General features: G+C 37.0%; 2 long non-coding RNA genes across 5 annotated transcripts in view; one reads left to right on the forward strand and one right to left on the reverse strand.

Moving 5' to 3' along the window:
* LOC116079898 overlaps window positions 1-20,735 on the reverse strand; it is a 66,031-nt gene that overhangs the window by 18,566 nt on the left and 26,730 nt on the right. For 2 of the 3 annotated variants that reach the window (XR_004114197.1, XR_004114195.1), the window contains exon 3: window positions 8,575-8,709. This is a non-coding gene — a long non-coding RNA (uncharacterized LOC116079898). The remainder of the gene's footprint in view (window positions 1-8,574; window positions 8,710-20,735) is intronic. The other variant, XR_004114196.1, reaches the window with a different exon arrangement.
* LOC116079897 overlaps window positions 1-20,735 on the forward strand; it is a 57,425-nt gene that overhangs the window by 5,393 nt on the left and 31,297 nt on the right. The window contains exons 2-3 of one of the 2 annotated variants that reach the window (XR_004114193.1): window positions 3,642-3,754; window positions 5,159-5,326. This is a non-coding gene — a long non-coding RNA (uncharacterized LOC116079897). The remainder of the gene's footprint in view (window positions 1-3,641; window positions 3,755-5,158; window positions 5,327-20,735) is intronic. The other variant, XR_004114194.1, reaches the window with a different exon arrangement.

A 20,735-nucleotide genomic window follows, 5' to 3' on the forward strand; every position in this document is an offset into this window, starting at 1 on the left:
TATAATTTAAATTGATTTGCCTTTATATTTTATTTGGCCCAATTTCCTTACAACTTTTAATATTCTTTCTTTGTTCTGTATGATTAGTGTTTTGGTTACTATGTGAACAATGAAGTTTCTTTTCTGGTCCATCCTATTTAGTGTTTTATCTTTATATGAATCTGTCTTAAAGTCTCCATTTCTTTTTTTTTTTTTTTTTTTTTTTTTTTTTTTTTTTTTTTTTTTTGGTTTTTTGAGACAGGGTTTCTCTGTATAGCCCTGGCTGTCCTGGAGCTCACTCTGTAGACCAGGCTGGCCTCGAACTCAGAAATCCACCTGCCTCTGCCTCCCAAGTGCTGGGATTAAAGGCGTGCGCCACCACGCCCGGCTAAGTCTCCATTTCTTAAAAGAGACACTATGACAAAAGCAACTCCTATGAAGGACAACATTTAATTGTGGCAGTCTTAAAAATTCAGAGGTTTGGTCTCTTATTATCAAGGTGGAACCATGGAAATGTCTATGTAGTCATGGTACTAGAAATGGAGATGAGAGTTCTACATCTTGATCATAAGGGAACCAGAGGATGACTGACTTCCAGGAAGCTAGGGGTAGGGACTCAAAGCCCATCCCTACATGACACACTTCCTATAACAAAAGTTACACCTACTCAATACAGGCTATACCTCCTAATAATACCACTCCCTGGGCTAAGTGTATATAAACCACCACAGCATCAACTTATTGAGGTAAAGAAAAATTTTTCCTGTCACTTTTTTGAAAGATTTTTCTGGGACTTTGAGCTGGGCCTTCTATTCCTATTATTCTTTGGTTTGTTATTTTCATAGTGTCCCAAATTCTTAGATGTTTTGTGTCAAGAATATTTTATATTTAACATTTTCTTTGGCCAATTTATCTATTTATTTTGTTTGTCTTTAATGCATGAAATTCTTTCTTCCATTTCTTCTATTCTGTTCGTGATGCTTGCATCTATAGTTCTTGTTTGCTTATTTAGATTTTTCTCATATGAGCATTCCCTCAGTTTATGTTTTCTTTATTGTTCCTATTTCTGTTTTCAGGTTTTGAATATCTTTATTCATTTTCCTCAGCTGTTATTTTTTTCTTAGCTTTCTTTAAGTGATTTCTTCCAATTTTTGTATGTCTTTCTTCTATTTAATGGGATCTTAACACTTCTTTAAGGACATTTATCATCTTCATAAAGTTGGATTTCAGATATTTATTTGATGCTTCTGTTATACTAGAATAGTCAGGGCTTGCTGTGGTAGGATAGTTGGGATCAGCTGGTGATACTTTGCCACAGATTTTGCTGATTGTGATCCTATTCTGGCATGTAAGCATCTGGATCTTTGGTAATCCATAGGTTTTCTAGGTTCTTTGTTAGAGATGGATTTTGTTCATTGGTTTTCTCTCTAGTCTTCTGATTTGTTTGGCCTGTGGTCAAACAGATATTCTCCACCCAAGATAGGGATTAGATATCTGGTGGCCAGTGTGGTCTCTTGTAGAGCAGAGTGTATCCTTCAGTGTTGGCAGCAGGTGTTGTAATAGCCTGCTTTGTCTCTAGTTCAATAGGTAAACTCTGCCTACATTAGAGGCTGGGATATACTGAAAAGGTTGTGGAGAAGTGAAACGGGAATGGGGGTCATGGCTATGTGGTCTTTTGGCAGATGTGGAAGGTGGTTGGGCAAGAGGAGTCTGCCTGATAGAAAAGCGAAAATGAGAGGTAGGTCTGTGTATAACTGGCTGACCTGGTCTTCTGGAAGGTCTAGCCTATGTTTGTGAGGTCGATGCATGTTCAAAGGAGTGGAGAGAGTTTGGAGATCCTCAGGAGGCTAACCTACCTGGTCTTCAAGCAGACATAGCATGCGGATGGGCAGGGTTGTATGCCAGACGGAACCTAGAGAGTCTGGTGTGGGCTTTTGAAACCTCAAAGCCCAGCCACAGTAACACACTTCCTCTTTCAATGCCATATCCTACTCCTTCTTAAACAATTTCACTAACTACCACCCAGTCATTCAAACATAGACCATATAGTGGATTTCTCCTTCAAACAACCATACCAACAGACAAGTATAGCAGTCCCTACCTCATTAAGAATGTCCCTTTTGAAGGGGAAGGAAACCATAGCAGACAGCCATAACTGGTAAAAACCCAGTAAACAATTTTTTTAGGGGTGCCTACCTTCTGTTAAAACATCAATAACCTGAGTCCTACCACCAAGGATCACAGTAAAATATGATTAAAAGAACTAGAAGATCGGGAGTTAAATTGGGTTATTTTCTTCTATATAGGACAAAGAAGCTGAACACATAAAATCTGAACAGTACAAAAAAATAAACATGACCTGGATACTTAAAATACCAGTGGATATGTCAATGTAGACAGGAAAAATATCACAAGCTCCACTGCTACATGAACACCTATGGAATCAGTGTCCCTTAAGAGATGAGGAATCAGTCTTCCCTAGTGGTGAGCAACCTTATTGGTCATTTATATTTAAGCAAAAATAGGTCTCTTTAACAGAGTATGTATATATATAACAAAAAAATTAACAAACAATAGAAATAGTGATAGTAAAGTTTTCAATCCACAAATAAAAGATAAGTCACAGAATAGGGAAGGAAACATAGAGGTCAAATGTAATGGCTAGTTAAAAACTTTATCTGAAAGCATCATAAAATATTTATTTAATCATTTGTCTTTACACTATTCAGCATGGAAAAAATTATTTACAATGGTCACACCAGGGTTTTATTTGATCCTAAGAAGTTTCAATAATTTTACACCTAGCTTCTAATTCACTTACCATTTCTTACACCCTCTAATATATTACTTTTACTTTAACATAAGTGTGCTCAGAATAATTCAGAGTTTAATTTTTATAAATATGTATCTATACTTAAGTGTGCATTTCTGGTTTGCCTAGAAGCATTTATTTTCTAATTAAGAAAATAAGATGTATCTCAGCCCTGAAACAAGACCGTGATACTATTGTACTTCTATTCTTGGTGATACTATTGTGGTTTCTGTTCTGGTGTCAACTTGACTACATCTGCAAATAATTAAAACCCAAGTGTGTGGACACTCCTATGAGAACTTGTCTTAAATCATTTGAAGTGGAAACAACTGCCTTCAACCTAGATCATTTGAATGGGAAGATCTAATGTTAATCTGGGCCACACTGCCTGGTAGTACCTGTGTAAAGAACATTGAAAATGAAGGAGTTTGCTTGTTGCTTGCATGTCCATATGGTGACTGGCACATTCATTTCTTCAGCAGCATTAGCACCTAGTTCTTTGGTATTCCATTCATACAACCACTCTCTTTATCCATCCATATATTTATAGTCATATATAGATCAAGATTTACATGGAGATCTAGTTCTAGATGTGTAATCACAACCTCTTAAGGTATTTCATAGACTATTTTCACTGTATTTATTTCCCATTATCTTAGGGAATCCTCTAAGTCAGGGACATTTTGGTAAAATCATAATAAAAACAAGTATCAAAGAGGTAATGTTAATAGTCACAATTAGAGATAATTTATATTGACTGATGTATTCTATTACCAACTATATCTAATTTCAATAAATGACTTAATTAGCTTAATTAACTTCTTTTTCTTTTTCTCTACTTTCTTATTAGTGATTAACATAATCATAGAAATGGTAGAAGCTATAATTTGATATGATGTTCGAATATCAGTTCATTTTACATGTAATGTAAGTAAATATCAAACTACCAACAAATAAATAAAGGTAAGTTAAACTCTTTTAATAATAGCTTTTCTAAATTTCTGTGAAATTATGTATTTTTGTGTTATTTTCATTTAGTTAAAAATCCCTTTGTGTTGCAAAATATATGTAATAAAGTATACAAATTTAAAGATTAGATGTTGTACTTAAAAACCATTTTCCTTGATTCACTTCATTTAAGATTTATTCACAGAAATGGGTCAAAATAAACATATCTAGAGTACTGAGTGAGTATCATAAATACAACAGGTATTTTCTCAAAATATTCTACAATGACAAAAATATAATAGACTCAAAAGCATGTCAATGCTTCACTCATGGTTGTTTCGGTAATCGAGTATATATGCATAAAGTAAGAGAACTGGAGGAAACTGCAATTTTGTTATTTTACAGGTACAACAGATGTTGTCATCCAATTTGAGCTGAAATGATTATATTTAAAAAATCCATTTGTAATCTACATAACTTTACATTTATTGACCTTTAACTAACATTTCCAATTCCTATTTAATCAATTGGGTTTATTCAATAAGTATATTTAATGAATTCAAATGTATTTATTTGATCTACATTTCATTTTTTCTATTTTTAACTATATGTTTTTATGTACATATATTTGGTATATAGTTTTAGATCAAGAGCTATATGTTTAAATGCATAAAAATGCCATATTTGTTTGTGTTCCAAATAAGAACGTCAGTCAGATTGAACAAGAAATCAAAAGAGAAATATTGCTAGATATAATCCTGATCAAGTGCAAATATGAATCGATGGAATGCACTTAGAACTAGTAGTAGGTTTACAGTTTCTGTTTAAATTTGTCTATGAGGCTATTTCTCTTGTTGACTTGCCTCCAAATGCTGTGGTTTATTTACATTACATTGCATTCTGGGTGAGCGCAAATGTGGAATGCCAGGAGAAAATCAAATGCCAAACTAATTCTATACATCCTTCTGTTGTGATGCCAATAAAAGTAAATAAGTAAATTATCCAGCTCTCCTGGAGAGGAATGGTGATGCTGACAAGCTGTGGGGGGAGAGGAGTATTGTAGAAGGCTGGCAATGAGAATGGAAATCAATTGGGTCATCTCTGAGACTAGCTGGAAGCCTTGGACTAGGCAAGATGCAGGAAGTCTAGAGAGGTGTCACCAGTTGAGACTGTTACCAGAGGGAGATAACAACTGAAATGACCACCTCCTGTAGCCAGGTAGGACTTTAAGAAAAGATAGGGGACATAGATTTATGGACAAATCCTTCAACCCAAAAATTTGTCTTCCCTTATAAGATGGAGGGGGCAGGAATAAAGCAAAGACTGAGGGAACAGTCAACCAAAACTCGCCAATTTGAGACCCAACTCATCTGAGAAAGCTAACTCTGACATTATTAATGATAATCTACTATGTTGCAGACAGGAACCTAGCATAACTCTCCTGAGAGACTTCTTCTAGCATCAGATGTAGACAGATGAAGAAACCCAGAGCCAAACACTAGGAAAAGCTCTGAATTTTTGAGGAAGAGGGAAGGATAGAAGTGAACAGGCTGGAGGTGTGAAGGACACCACAAGAAGATGTACAAAGTAAGCTAACCTGGACCCGTTAGGATTCACATAGATTGGGCCACCAACCAGAAAACCTACACCCCTACACATTTGTAGCATTATGTACAGCTTGATTTTCATGTGGGTCCTTGAACAAGTGGAACAGGGGCAGTCTGTGTCTGTGTTCCCTGCCATTACTTCCTCGTCCACTACCGGGACTCTCTGATAAAAGGCAGTTCATTATTATTTGTGGTCATGGAGGAATAAGAGTTGAGAATAAGAGAACAGAGGCATGGCACAAGGACAGGCTAAAAGTTGAGAGACAACATCCTTATTCAGAAACATGAAGCTAGGGAATTGTGGAAGCATGGAAAGGCTATGAATTCCCAAAGCCCATCCACAATGATGCTATTTCTCTAACAAAGGTGAACCTCTTCACATCCTTTCCAAGCAGAGCAACCAGTTGGAGCACAATGTTAAAATTTACAAGCCTGTATGGATGATTTCTCACTTAAATCACCAGAGTATAATAATAATGTCTAGAAGAGATGATGATGATAATGATATTTGATGAAATCAAGTAATATGTCTTTTATTCTTTTTGTTTGTTTGTTTGTTTTTCAAGACAGAGTTTCTCTTTGTATCCCTGGCTGTCCTGGAACTCACTCTGTAGACCAGGCTGGCCTCGAACTAAGAAATCTGCCTGCCTTTACCTCCCAAGTGCTGGGATTAAAGACATGTGCCACCATTGCCCAGCTGTATTTTATTAATATATTCAATTTTCCCCCTTTCTAATGGCTTCTGGTCAATTCTCATGTATAGTTTTACAACTTTTGCAAAACATACGTAAAGATTCTTCATCTTTTTATTTACAAAAAATCATTTCTTTTGTTCACTCTGTATCCTGATCACAGCCCTCCTCCCTTCTTTTCTCCCAGTCTTACTCTTACAAATCCCTCTGCCCATTGCCTCCTTCCTTTCTCCACCATGGGCACCACAGCATCCTCAAACATCTAGTTCCATCAGGACAAGGAACATCCTTTTCCACTGAGGCCCAATTAGACACTCCAGTTAGGGGAAGGAGATCTAATGACAGGCAACAGAGACAGAGGCAGCCTCCATTTCAGTTGTTGGGGACCCACATAAAGACCAATCTGGACATCTACTGAAAGTGGAAGGAGATTAACTCCAGCTAATGCATACTCTTTGGTTTGTGGTTCAGTTTCTGCAAACACTCATGGTTCCAGATTAGTTAACTCTGTAGGTCTTCTTATGATGACCCCTCCAGCTCTCTCAATTCTATCCCCTACTCTTCTATAAGACTCCCCAAGCACCACCTGATCTTTGACTGTGGGTCTCTGCATCTGTTTCCATGTATTTCTGGGTGAACCCTCCCAGGATAGAGTTATGCTAGGCTTAGGTCTGCAAGCATAGCAGAGTAGCATTAATAGTATCAGGTGCTGGCTATCTTATTTGAGATATGTTTCAAGTTCAGCCAGTCATTAGCTGGCCATTTCCTCAATCTCTGCTCCACTTTTTTCCCTGTGCATCTCATACGCAGGACAAATTTTGGGGTGAAGGTTTTGTGGGTAGATTGATATTCTCCTTCCTCCCCTGTAAGTCACACCTAGCCATAGGAGGTGAATACTTCAGTCTCCATGTCCCCAGCCCATAGAACTCTTAACTAAGGGTCACCTTTATAGACTCCCCAGGAACCACCTCCATTCCAGACCTCCCTTTACTCCCATCAATTACCTTTCTCATTCCCAGCCTTTCATACACCCCCTCTCCCCATACCTGAATCCCATCCCTGTTCCCCTCCTTACACCTCACTCATGAATTTCTTTCATTCTGACCCCATGTTCTATTTTGTTTCCCCTTCTGAGTGAATGCATAATGCTCCCTTGTGCCTTCCTTATTACTTAGTATCCCTGGATCTGTGGATTTTAACATGGTTTTCCTATATTTTATGGATAATATCCATTTATGAGTACATACCATGCATGTATTTCTGGGTTTGAGTTACCTCACACAGAATATTTTCATTTCCACCATTTGCCTGCAAATTCCATAATGAGTTTGTTTTAATAGATAAATACTATCCCACTGTGTAGATGTGCATTTTCTTTGTCCATTCTTTGAGGGACATCTATTTTGTTTCCAGTTTCTGGCTACTATGAATAAAGTTGCTATAATGGAGCATGGATCCTTGTGGTATGGTAGAATATCTTTTGGTATAGGTCCAGAAGTGGTATAGCTGGGTCATGGGGAAGAACTATTTAGAGTTTTCTGAGAAACCACCAAATTGACTTCCAAAATGGTTACCAGTTTGCAGTCCCACCAGCAATGAGGAGTATTCCCTTTGCTCCATATCCTTGTCAGCATGCGCTGTCATTTGAGTGTTATTTTAAAATTTTATTCCTTCATGTATACATACTGACCACAGTTTCCCCTTACTCCTCTCCTCCTAGAACCCATTGCCATCCCCATTTTCGTTCAGAAAAAAATAGTAGACTTAGCAGAGATATCAACTAAACATAGCATGTCAAGCTGCAATAAAACTAGACACCTCCCCTCAGAGTAAGGTTGCAGGAGGTAACCTAGTAAGAAGAAAAGGACACAAAAGTAGGCAAAGAAACTCAGAGATAGGCATGATTCCCACTGATATTAGTCCCACTAGAAGATCAAGCAACACACCCATAACATATTTGCATACACATATATATACACACACATATATATACATCTATGTGGATACTGTGACTATTGCTTTCTTTTCTGGGAGCATCTATGAGCCTTGGTGAGTTAATCCTGTGGTTTTTCTTTCAGTGTCCTTGACCCCTCTGACTAGTAAAGTTCTCCTTCTCATCTTCCTAAGGATTCACCAAGCTCTGTCTAATGTTTAAGGTGGGGCTCTGTGTCTACCCCTATCACCACAGTTTATAAAAATGATGCTATGGAAATTATGATGGTGATGGTGATGATGATACAATCAAACAACATTTTTACCCCTTTTTGAGTAGGCTGGAAAGTTAACCTACAGCCTCATGCATGAGAAAGCAAGTCTTCTTGCAGAGATCTGTGGCCTCAGGAATATATCTTTCTTAATGCTGTGCCAATCTGAATAACAGAGGAATTACCCACTTGCAATATGAAAATATTTCTGATGAAATCTAAAGTATTATAATTATGTTTTTAAGAATATTCCTTTCATGTTTATTTCAAATACACAATAAACTTTTCTTTGCTTTGTAAGTATAACCATTAACATTATGTGATTCTCATACCTTTCCTATTTTGTATTTTCTTTATCCATAGTTCATTAAACCTCACCTATGCTTTGTCAATTCTCTTGAGAATAGTTCATAATTTTTCCACTGTATTTTGCTTCACATCATGTAAATATAAAAGTCCAAATTATTCTGTAATATAAAAGGAAAATAATCATCATTTCTATCTTAAATAATATCAATGATATATTATTTGAATATTAAGTTGAACTTATGCCAACTGGTTATATCTATAAGGAGGTATCAGAATTGTCACTAGGTTGAAAATAATCACTTGCAAAAATACTTTCTTGATGATTTTACTCATTTATTGAAAATAGATGTTTTTCATACAATGTATCTTGATTATCTTCTCCCCAAAGTCCTCCATGATCCCCCCACATTGCCACCCACCAAAATCCACATAGTCGCTCACCACAATACAGTTATATAAAAATTATAGCGGAATTACTCTAAATTGTGGTTCTTCTTATGCTAAGTGCAAATGATTCTTTCTCTCATTTAAGCTGTCTTCTTGACTCTTTTCAGAGTTAGTGTGATTCACGTATATTCTTTTCCCATTTCCTCATTTGATTTAGAATATTTTCATTAAAATTTTAATTATGTGTATTAATGTGAGGAAAACAATATAGACATATATAAGAACTCCAATTTTCCTTCTTTATTCAGTAAGTATAACCAGTGTAATTGAATACATAACTCTAATACTGAGTTCTTACATGTCTCTTAAAGGATCTCATCATGCTTCATTTCATGATCAAAACCCATTTTGCAAGAGACTAAATAAGAACCCAGTTTTTCTTCTAGTAATAAAACTTATACATATGTCTCAAATATATAACAAAAGAATAAATAGAACTTTTATCACATTTAGTAAGAGAATACAAGGAATTTTTTGTTTTCTATACTTCCAAACATATATTTGCTTAATTGAATATATTGTTAATTTAATTGTCACTGTAGCTTGACATTTCATGCTAAATAATAAGAAAGAATATCCTTTCTTAGGCCTTCTCAAAAAGTAGTATATAAATAGTTTCTGTCTACCACATTCATAATGCAAAAACTTGTGGAAGGTACTTAGGAAGTTTAGTGGTGATTGTTTTATGTCAAATGAACTCTAAACTATACTGACCAAATAATTTTGTATGTAGTGCTTACACAAAGAACATAAGAACTAAGAGAAAAGAGAGCACTTGTTGTCAGTGTTCAAGTGTTCTATTAGGGCTGATGCCATGATTCAAACTTTGCTAATGGGCAATTCAGGGTCATCTCAGGCAGTGAATTTAAATATTTTATTCTGAGCCAAAATACAGTATTGATATGTCAGTCATGGAGCAAACTGAAAATGATAAGTGGCATGTAATACCTCAAGGCCCACCTCCAGTGACACAGTTCCTCCAACAGGATCATATCTTCATAGTCTGCTAAAAACATCACCACCAACTATAGACCAAACATTTAAATGTGTAAGAGTGTGAAAGAATACTTTCATTTTTCTACTATATAACTGAAATTTTCTAAGAGTTTTAAAAGTCCGTTTTCTACCCATGTTGGGGCCCCAAGAAAGAAGCTTGAGGTTTCAAATATATTTGAAGCTTTTCTAGGCTCACTGAAATTGACTCTGTGCTAATAATCTTCTTAATGTTGGAAAACAGGGATTTGGTATTAGGGGGAAAATTTTATCAACAGTGTGACCATAGAAAACTATCAGAGTTACTGTCCAAAGGCATTTCCTTAAGAAAGCAGCTAAGTGAAGCCTTGCTTACAGTTTCAGAGTTAGTCCATTGTCACCATTTTATGAAGCATGGTGTTAGGTAGGCAGCCATAGTCCTGGACAAGAAGCTAAAAGCAAAATCATGATTTGTATACAGCAGACAGAGAAGGGGAGGGAGAGAAAGAGAGAGAAAGCCTGATATTGGCTGGTATGGGCTTTTGAAACCCCAAAGTCAAACTTTAGTTACACACTCTCTCCAATAAAGCTATACCTACTCCAATAAGACTACACATTCTAATCCTTCCCTCAGTCTACCCACAGGTAATCAATCATTCTGATATCAATCTGATATATGAGCCTCTGGGGCATCTTTCTCATTCAAATCAGCACAGAGATTAAAGAGATAATTGTATCATAATAGCATTGTAAGAAAAAATAGAATAAAACTGGTACAGTGCCTAGTGAAAATTAAGCTATCAAATAGGCATATATCTTAACATCATTATCACTCAGGTTAATAATAATATCTGAGTCATCCACATGACTCAGATATTATTTTGATTTAAATTTCAAAGACACAATTCAAAAGTAGTTGACCTCATATTTTGGACAACTTAGTATCATTATTTTGTGTTCTTGTGCTCTGAGTCAAGCAACCACCTTGAGGATACTTCACAGGCCCATGAAAAAACAATTTCCCCATCGAGGCTTCTTGGCTGTATATAGCCCATCATAGAGAGATCAGTACAGTCATAAGACTCTCACTTGAGTATCAGACTATTCTCTACAAACTGTCTGCCTCAAATTCCTATAGTCTTTGGGAGTGCTTAGAATGTATACACAAAGGGAAACAAGTCTCATGGAACTCCATTTGTGTTACTAGAAGGAATAGAAACAAGAGGTTATCTCTGATGGGTAAAGGCTTTCCAGATTTGTTATACCATAATAAGGAAAGCACACACACACACACACACACACACACACACACACACACACACACACACATACAACCTGTAGGTAACTTTTCACCTATGTTCTACAAAGAAGTCTGTAAAAAATAATTGGTTACCCAGAGAGAACTTTGGTGAAAACATTCCTCAATTTCTTGTTGAGATTATAGGAGAAGGTGGTGATTTATTATTTCCCCCAAGAAGAAATTTTAATAACCACAGCAGTGACAGAGATCAACCATTTGTGGAATAAAAAAAAGAGAAGGAGGAGGAGGCAGAGAGTGAAGTGAAGAGAATGAGAGTGCTAAAGTACTTCAATCCACTTTAAGGATAAATTATTGATGAAAGCCTTCTATTAGACCCCATTTCTTCAAAATCGCTAAGAAGGTGAAGTTATTATTTGATATCTATGTTTACTATTTGAAAAAGTCATTAGACATTAAATATTTTAAAATTTGTATTTAACATTTTGTGTGCATGCACATATATGTGGAAATCAGTGGGGAGATTGCAGGAGTCAGTGCTGTCATTGCTCTATGTTTGTCCTGGGATCAATCTCATATCTATTAGCACAGTGACATGCCTTTCCCTATCTCAGCTGCAACTCCCATTCTTCAGCTTGAAAAATGATGTTACTTATTTGTGTAAGTGTGCATATTTATATTTTGTAGTCAATTTGTTTTATTAAGATATATACTATGTAAAATAATAGACTTCATCATGATTTCTCTTATGCAAGAATATTTTTCCATTTTTATTAGATTATTTTCTTTATTAACATTTCAAATGTTATCCCCTTTCCTGGTTTTCCCTCCAAAACCCCCCTATCCCCTCCTCCCTCCCCCTGCTCAACAACCCACCCACTCCCGATTCCTGGTCCTGGCATTCCGCTATACTGTGGCATAGAGCCTTCACAAGATAAGGGGCCTCTCCTCCCATTGATGACTAACAAGGCCACCCTCTACTACATACGGATCTGGAGCCATGAGTCCCACCATGTGTACTCTTTGATTGGTGGTTTAGTCCCTGGGCCTCTGGGGGTAGTGGTTAGTTCATACTGTTGATCCTCCTGTGGGGCTGCAAACCCCTTCAGCTCCTTGGGTCCTTTCTCTAGATCTTTCACTGGGGACCCTGTATTTAGTCCAATATTTAGTGCTAGCATCCACCTCTGTATTTCTCAGGTGCTGGTAGAGCTTCTAAGGAGACAGCTATAACAGGCATCCATAATAGTGTCTAGGTTTGGTGACTGTGTATGGGATGGATCACTAGGTAGAGCAGTCTCTGGATGGTCATTCCTTCAGTCTCTGCTCCACAGTTTGTCTCTGTAACTCCTTCCATGAGTATTTTATTCCCCTTCCTAAGAAGGACCTAAGTATCTACACTTTGGTCTTCCTTCTTCTTGAGTTTCATGTGGTTTCTCCTTACCTATTCAATATAGTACTTGAAGTCCTAGCCAGACCAATTAGACAAGAAAAGGGTGTCAAAGGGATACAAATTGGAAAGGAGGAAGTCAAAATATCACTATTTGCTGATGATATAATAGTATACTTAAATGACCACAAAAATTCCACCAGATAACACTTAAACCTGGTAAAAAAAACTTAAGCAAAATGATTGCATATAAAATTAACTCAAACAAATCAGTGGCCTTCTTCTACACAAAGGATAAACAGGCTGAGAAAGAAATTAGAGAAACAACACCCTTCACAATAGGCACAAATAATATAATATCCCTTTGTGTGACTATAACTAAGCAAGTGAAATATCTGTATGACAAGAAGTTCAAGTCTCTGAATAAACAAATCAAAGATCACAGAAGGTGGAAAGATCTCCCATGCTCATGGATTGGCAGGATTAATATCGTAAAAATGGTCATCTTGCCGAAAGAAATCTACAGATTCAATGCAATCCCTGTCAAAATTACAACTCAATTCTTCACAGTTAGAAAGGGTAATTTGCAAATTAATCTGGAATAACAAAAACTTAGGATAGTGAAAACTATTTTCAACAAAATAGAACTGGTGGAATCATCATCTCTGACCTCAAGCTGTACTACAGAGCAATTGTGACAAAAACTGCATGGTACAGGTACAATGACGAGCAGGTAGATCAATGGAATAGAATTGAAGCCCCAGAAATGAACCCACACACCTATGGTCACTTGATCTTTGACAAAGGAGCTAAAACCATTCAGTGGATAAAATACAGCATTTTCAACAAATGGTGCTGGCTCAATTGTCAGTTAGCATGTAGAAGAATGCAAATCGATTTATTCTCATCTCCTTTTACAAAGTTTAAGTCCAAGTGGATCAAGGACCTCCACATAAAACAAGATACACTGAAATTAATGGAAGAGAAAGTGGAGGAAAGCCTTGAACACATGGGCACAGTGGAAAATTTCCTGAACTGAACACCAATAGCCTATGCTCTAAGTCAAGAATTGACAAAAGGGACCTCATAAAATTACAAAAATACTTTATATTCATTACATATAACTCATTTGTCCTCCTTGCTTCTCTCATTGTATCCTTTCCTCTTCCCAAATACTTCTCTTCCTTTTTTATTGCATCTCTTTTTTAAAAAAAAAAAATCTAAATGTTTTGATGTGAGAGAAAACAAAAAAAATTATTCTTCTAAAGTGACCATATTTTACTTAATAGAATCTGTTCAAATTCTACCCATTTTTTCTTGCTAATGAGATAGATGTGATACTATTTATGGCTAAAACATTATACACACAAATACTAAATATGTATAATATATGTATGCATCACTTTTATCTATTCATCCATTTGTGAGCAATGGAACAAATACCTAAAATGGCTATGGTGAATAGTGACTTAATAAACTTGGATGTTAATGTTGTATATGAAGTTTTATTTATACAGTCTGAAGATAATAAAAGAGGGTGAGGGAAATATGATTAAGAACATAAAAGGAATTTCTGAAAAGGACACAAGTATCACAGACACTAAGAGCAACAATTCATAGAGTGGACTGAACAAACTTGAAATCTCCTTCTTTATGACAAACAATACAGTCATCTAGATAACATGGCAGACTAGAGAATGAGGAAAGAGGTTTATCAATTACACATTTGATACAGGTCTCTTATTAAGAATATATAAATAAAAGGTAGGGCCAGCCGGGAGGCTCAGGCTACAGAAGTGGCAGGTACAGGATCCTTTCTATCCTCCATCTACAACTAGGAGGTCCAACTGATCCAAAGCCCTCTGCTCACCTTTCCTGCAAGAGGAGAACTTGTTTCCAGGGAGTGCTCTGAACCTGGGATTCAGATGAGATCACCATTTTTTCTATGGTGACTTTCTAAGGCAGGACCAACCAAGAGGCTCAGGACTCAGAATTGGCAGGGCAGCTGGACAGGATCATTTCAACCTCCATCTACAACTAAGAGGGACAGCTGATCCACAGCCCTCTGAGCACCTTTCCCTCAAGACAAGCAGAGAGCTTGTCTCCAGGGAGTGCTCTGGCTCCAGGTCTCAGGCAAGATCACCATTTTCTCTCCAGTGACTTTCTAAGGTGGGACCAGACAGGAGGCACATGTCTCAGAAGCTGCAGAGCAACTGGGGCAGGATCCTTCATTCATCCATCTGCACCCAGGAGGGAAGGCTGATCCACAACCCTCTGTGCACAGTTCTTACCAGGGAAGAGATATCTCCCAGGAATGCTGACACAGGCTAACAGAACCACAGGAGGAACAAGCTCCAGCCAGAGACAACAAGATCATCTAACACCAGAGATTAGCAGATGGCAAAAGGCAAAAGCAACAATCTTACCAATTGAAACCAAGACTACTTGGCATCATCAGAACCCAGTACTCCCACCACAGCAAGTCATGATACCCCAACACACCAGAAAAACAAGATTTGGATCTAAAATCATATCTCATGATAGTGATAGAGGAATTTAAGAAGGACATAAATAACTCTCTTACAGAAATACAGGACGTGGAGCAGGAGGCTGTTCTAGCAGCCTGGGTCCAGTCGAGATACAGACCTGGAACCCAGAGCACCCATGGAGCAATCTTGCCCACAAGGCACAGCAGGAGTTTGGTGGTAGCTCCTGGGACCTTGGCTCAGGTTTCAGCTCCAATCCCCAACAAATGCTCCAGCAGGAGAGGTACGTAAGATTGGTCAAGTCTTGTTACATGCAAATAAATGTTCTCAGCCCAAACCAATGAGAGATAACTTCTGTCAACATCTGAATGACCCTCAAAACTGTATGTATATATCCTATCCTGGGAAGTAAAAGCACGAAAGGTGTATTCCATTGTCTAAGCCTTTTTTTCTAAGAGCTGTAACATTTGAGAAGAGGTCAGCTCTCCCGAAAGAGCCCTGAAGCTACTGCACTGCACTCCTTATTGACTAGTCTGCAGGCCAAGCCCAACCCTACTCTGCCCATGCTTTCTCAATTCCCTTCGATAGGTTTCCTACACCAAACCAGGCTGGAGATCTCCTTGGAAAGTCTCCAACATTCAGGCCCACAACAGGAGAACACATGTAAACAGGTCCAAGCACTTAAAGTGGAACACAAAAACTCCTTAAAGAATTACAGAACACAAGTAAAGAAGTAGAAGCCCTTAAAGAGGAAACACAAAAATCTCTTAAAGAATTATAGGAAAGCACAAATAAACAAGTCAAGGAATTGAACAAAACCACTCAGGACTTAAAAAAAGGGAAGTAGAAACAATTAAGAAATCACAAAGAGAGACAACTCTGGAGATAGAAAACCTAGGAAAGAAGTCAGGAACCATAGATGCAAGCATCACCAACAGAATACAAGAGATAGAAGAGAGAATCTCAGGTGCAGAAGATACCATAGAAAACATAGACACATAGTCAAAGAAAACAAAAAATGTAAAAAGGTCCTAACCCAAACATCCAGGAAATCCAGGACACAATGAGAAGACCAAACCTAAGGATAATAGGTATAGAAGAGAGTGAAGACTTCCAACTTAAAGAGCCAGTAAATGTCTTCAAAAAATTATAGAAGAAAACTTCCTGAACCTAAAAAAATAAAATAAAAAAATAAAAAATTAAAAATAAAAAAAAAAGATGCTCATGAACATACAAGAAGTCCACAGAACTTTAAATATTTTGACCCAGGAAAGAAATTCCTACCGCCACATAATAGTCAAAACACCAAATGCACAAAACAAAGAAAGAATATTAAAAGCAGAGGGGAAAAAAGGTCAAGTAACATATAAAGACAGACCTATCAGAATTACACCAGACTTCTTGCCAGAGACTATAAAAGCCAGAAGATTCTGGGCTGATATCATCCAGACCCTAAGAGAACACAAATGCCAGTCCAGGCTACTATACCAAGCAAAACTCAGTTACCATAGATGGAGAAACCAAAGTATTTCATGACAAAACCAAATATACACAATATCTTTCCACAAATTCATCTCTTCAAAGGATAATAATGGAAAACTCCAACACAAAGTGGGAAACTACATCCTAGAAAAAGCATGAAAGTAAACTCCCAACAAAGCAAAAGAAGATAGCCACATGAACAGAATTACAACTCTAACAATAAAAATAAGAGGAAGCAACAATTAGTTTTCCTTAATACCTATTAATATCAATGGACTCAATTCCACAATAAAAAGGCTAACAGACTAGGTACATAAACAGGACCCAACATTTTGTTACATTCAGTAAACCCACCTCAATGATAAAGACAAACACTACCTCAGAATAAAAGGCTGGAAAACAATATTCCAAGCAAATTGTTTCAAGAAACAAGCTGGAGTAGCCATTCTAATTTCAAATAAAATTGACTTTCACACTAAAGTGATCAAAAAAGATAAAGAGGGATACTTCATACTCATCAAAGGTATGTTCTACCAAAATGAACCTCTACGCTCCAAATGCAAGAGCATCTACATTCATAAAAAGAAACTTTACTAATGCTCAAAGGACACATAGCACCACACCCAATTATAGTAGGAGATTTCAATACCACACTCTGTGCAATGGACAGTTCATGGAAACAGAAACTAAACAAGGACACAGTGAGACTAACATAAGTTATGAAACAAATAGATTTTAGCAGATATTTATAGAACATTTTATCCAAAAACGAAAGGATATACCTTCTTCTCAGCACCTCATGGTACCTTCTCCAAAATTGACCATATAATCGGTCACAATTCAGGCCTCAACAAATACAAGAAGATTGAAATGCGTCAGGTGACCATTGGACTAAGACTAAACAATAGAACGCCCACATACATGTGGAAGCTTAACAACACTCTACTCAATGATAACCTAGTAAAGGAATAAACAAAGAAAGAAGTTAAAGACTTTCTAGAGTTTAATGAAAATGAAGCCAAAACATACCCAAACTTATGGGACACAATGAAAGCAGTACTAAGAGGAAAACTCATAGCGCTAAGTACCTCCAAAAAGAAACTGGAGAGAGCATACACCAGCAATTTGACAGTATATCTGAAAGCTCTAAAAAAGAAAAAAGCAAATTCATCTAAGAGGATTCGAAGGCAGGAAATAATCAAACTCAGGGCTGAAATCAGCAATTGGAAACAAAAAGAACTAATACAAAGAATCAACCAAACCAGGAGCTGGTTCTTTGAGAAAATCAACAAAGTAGATAAACCCTTACCCAGAATAACTAAAGGGCAAAGAGACAGTGTCCTAATTAACAAGATCAGAAATGGAAAGGGAAATATAACAGAAACTGAGGAAATCCAAGAAAATCATCAGATCCTACTACAAAAGCTAAAATTAAACTAAACTGAAAAACCTGGATGAAATGGACAATTTTCTAGACAGATACCAGGTACCAAAATTAAATCAGGATCAGATAAACCATCTAAACAGTCCTATAACCCACAAAGAAATAAAAGCATGCATTAATAGTCTCCCAACCAAATAGCCAGGACCAGATGTGTTTAGTGCAGAGTTTTATCACACCTTCAAAGAAGACCTAATACCAATACTCCTCAAAGTATTCTACAAAAGAGAAACCGAATGTACTCTACCCAATTTGTTCTATGAAGCTACAATTTTCTGATACCTAAATCACACAAAGATCCAACAAAGAAAGAAAATTTCAGGCCAATTTCCCTTATGAATATTGATGCAAAAATAATAAAACTCTTGCAACTTAATCCAAGAACACATCAAAATGATCATCCATCATGATTCCTGGGATGCGGGGATGGTTCAATATCCAGAAATCCATCAACATAATCCACTATATAAACGAACTCAAAGAAAAAATCATATGTTCATCTCATTGGATGCTGAGAAAGCATTTGACAAAATCCAACACCCCTTCATGATAAAAGTCTTGGAAAGATCAGGAATTCAAGGCCCATAATATAGTATACATAGTAAAAGCAATATACAAACCAGTAGCCAAAATCAAACTAAATGGAGAGAAACTTGAAGCAATCCCATTAAAATTAGAGACTAGGCAAGGCTTCCCACTCTCTCCTTACCTATTCAATATTGTACTTGAAGTCCTAGCAGAGCAATTAGACAATAAAAGGAGATCAAAAGGATGCAAATTGGAAAGGAAGAAAACAAAATATGACTATTTGCTGATGATATGATATGATACTTAAGTGACCCCAAAAACTCCATCAAAGAACTCCTAAACCTGATAAACAACTTCAGCAAATTAGCTTGATTATAAAATTATTTCAAGCAAATCAGTGGCCTTCCTCTACACAAAGGATAAAGAGGCTGAGAAAGAAATGAGGGAAACAACACCCTTCACAATAATCACAAATAATATAAAATACATTGGTGTTACTCTAATTAAGCAAGTAAAAGATCTGTATGACAAGAAGGAAATTAAAGAATATCTCAGAAGTTGGAAAGATCTTGCATGCTCATGGATTGGTAGGATTAATATTGTAAAAATGGCCATCTTGCTGAAAACAATTTACAGATTCGGTGCAATCCCTATCACTGGCAGTTTGCCTGAAGAGTAAGGCAAATCGACCCATTCCTATCTCCGGGTACATAGCTCAAGTGCAAGTGCATCAAGGACTTCCACATACACTGAAACTAATAGAAAATAAAGTGGGAAAAGCCTCGAGCACATAGACACACAGGAAAATTTTCTAAACAGAACACCAATAGCCTAAGACAAGAATAGACAAAAGGTACCTCATGAAATTACAAAGCTTCTGTAAGGCAAAGGACGCTGTCAATAGGACAAAACAGCAAACAACAGATTGGGAAAAGATCTTTACCAATTCTTTATCTGATAGAGGGCTAATATATACAAAGAACTCAAGAAGTTAGACTACTGAGAATCAAATAACCATTCTAATAAATGACGTATAGAGCTAAACAAAGAATTCTCAACTGAGGCATACTGAATGGGTGGGAAGCACCTAAAGAAGTGTTCAACATCCTTAGTCATCAGGGAAATGCCAATCAAAACAACCCTGAGATTCCACCTCATACCAGTCAGAAACACTGAAATATATAGTGGAAAATGTAGGGAAGATACTTAAACACATGGTTACAGGGAAGAATTTCCTGGACAGAACACCAATGGCTTATGTTCTAAGATCAAGAATTGACAAATGGGACCTCATAAAATTGCAAAGTTTCTGGAAGGCAAAGGACACTGTCAATAGGACAAAACGGCAACCAACAGATTGGGAAAAGATCTTTTTTTTTTAATTAGATATTTTCTTTATTTACATGTCATATGATTTCTCCTTTCTCAGTTTCCCCTCCAAAAAACAAGCAAACAAACAAAAACAATAAGAACAAACCCCTATTGCCTCCCCTTCCCCATGCTCGCCAACCCACACTCTCCCACTTATTGGTCCTGGCATTCCCCTACACTGGAGCACAGAATCTTCACAGTGCCAAGGGCCTCTCCTCCCATTGATGATTGACATTGTAATCCTCTACTATACACATGCTGCCAAAAAAATCAGTCCTTGGTTAGTTGTTGAGTCCCTGGGAGCTCTAAGGGTACTAGTTAGCTCATATTGTTATTCATCCTAAGGAGCTACAAACCCTTCAGCTCCTTTGGTCCTTTCTCTAGCTCCTTCATTGGGGACCCTGTACTCAGTTCAATAGATGGCTGTGAGAATCTAGGTCTGTGTTAGTCAGGTACTGTCAGAGCCTCTCAGGAGATAGCTATATTAGCCTGGCTTGTCCTTCCTTCAGTCTCTGTTCCATAGTTAGTCTCTGCAACTCCTTCCATGGGTATTTTGTTCATCCTTTTAAGAAGGAATGAAATATCCACATTTAGCTCTTCCTTCTTGAGTTTCTTATGGTTTGTGGGTTATTCTTCCTGTATTTCGAACTTCTGGGCTAATAACCACATATCAGAAAGTACATACCATGTGTGTTCCTTTGTGATTTGCGTTACTTCACTCAGGATGATATTCTCCAGATCCATCCATTTCCCTAAGAATTTCATTAATTCATTGTTTTTAATAGCTGGTTGTGTAGATGTACCACAATTTC

The sequence above is a fragment of the Mastomys coucha genome, unplaced genomic scaffold (genome assembly GCF_008632895.1).
Source record: "Mastomys coucha isolate ucsf_1 unplaced genomic scaffold, UCSF_Mcou_1 pScaffold6, whole genome shotgun sequence".
In the NCBI taxonomy this organism is placed as follows: domain Eukaryota; kingdom Metazoa; phylum Chordata; class Mammalia; order Rodentia; family Muridae; genus Mastomys; species Mastomys coucha.